We start from the raw sequence: 1,570 nt of genomic DNA, 5'->3' as shown, positions 1-1,570 counted from the left end.
TCAGCAGGGCCACAGGCTGATCGCCTCCATGCCACATTGCCGCATTGATGCAGTAATTGATGCAAAAGGATCCCAGACCAAGTATTGAGTGCATTTACTGAACAGACATTTCAGTAGGCCAACATTTCAGATTTTAAAAACATTTTTCAATCTGTTGTTATAAAGTATTCTAATTTACTGAGATAATGACTGTTGTGTTTTCATCGGCTGTAAGCCATAATCATCAACATTAAAAGAAATAAACACTTGAAATAGATCCCTCTGTGTGTAATGACTCTATTTAATATAGGAGTTTCAATTTTTGTACTGAAAACTGAAATAAAGTAACTTTTTGATGATATTCTAATTTAGTGAGATGCACCTGTATGTAATAATCTTTGCTTCGCTTAGGATCTTCATGGAATTTGAGAAAATCAAGGAACAAGCGTTAAAGACTCCTGAAACTAATGAAGATGTAATAGAGGAGATTGCGCTTGTGGAGCAGGCGAAGAATAAAAGCCTGGTAGAGCTAAAGTCCCGAATTGCTGTACTTACGTCCCTGGGTATAATTAGTGTAAAACATAATATATAGGATTATTCCGATATTTCTTGTGTCCTGGTTAATATGTATTTTTCCATATATAGGTCATGTCATACTAGCTATACTTACCAGTCCCCCTCCAGGTTTCAGTGATGAGATCCCCAACATGATCATGTGATTGCTGCAGCCTATCAGTGACTACGGTGGTAACCTGCTACAGCCAGTGATTGGCTACAGAAATCACATGTCCACATAGAGCAGGAAGAACACAAACTGATGGAGGGAACTGTAGTTGTGGAGCATCAGTATAATTTTATAACCTAAGTTTTTGGAAAAAATATAATTGGTGCAACCCCTGTGATTGTAGATGCTAGATACATTAATACAGAGTGAGTTTCATTTTTTTAATTTTAGGAGTGTCAGCGGAGGATGAGTTATCTTCTAGATGTTCATTTATTTGTACCTGAAGATATCATCCTGAACTCAACAGTGTTACTGTGGCCAAAAAATATCAACCCAGTGTTTGATGAAAATGTCCAGGTATGTGGGCTCATTTCTGAAAATGGGGTCTCGGGTGCCAGCCCCAATGAAGCAGCAGCCCCCTGCAGTGTCCAGGTAATTAAACGGGGCGCTCTGGGAGCGTTTTTTGATAACTGTTCCTTTCTAAAAGCTGATTGAAAACGGCAAGTGTAAAGGAGAGGGCGAGCTGCTGGGAAAAGAGAGACGCTTATGCTGGAACTGGAGAAACTTTTGCGTCGGATGGAAGAATTTGCAGAGTACTCTGAGCTGGATATGATGCAGCAGGTATGATAGTCACAGGCTGTGTTATAGTTTTCCCTCTTCTTATTTTCATTACTTTAAGACTCTTTTCATATTTGTACAGATCCTTTTTACCCAAAACGCATCATGGTTGTCGTGAACGATAATTTTTTTGTGCAATACAAAAGATCATTTCACCCGACGATCAAGTGTTTGGCCATTCGTCGGTGATTGGCAGCCTATTTATACTGCACAATTATCCTTAAACGAGCGTTCCTGGGAAGTAGTTAT

This window comes from Phyllobates terribilis, unplaced genomic scaffold (genome assembly GCF_046119375.1).
Source record: "Phyllobates terribilis strain yellow unplaced genomic scaffold, ASM4611937v1 Scaffold_2810__1_contigs__length_105257, whole genome shotgun sequence".
NCBI classification, from domain to species: Eukaryota; Metazoa; Chordata; class Amphibia; order Anura; family Dendrobatidae; genus Phyllobates; species Phyllobates terribilis.
This window is presented reverse-complemented; position numbering follows the sequence as displayed.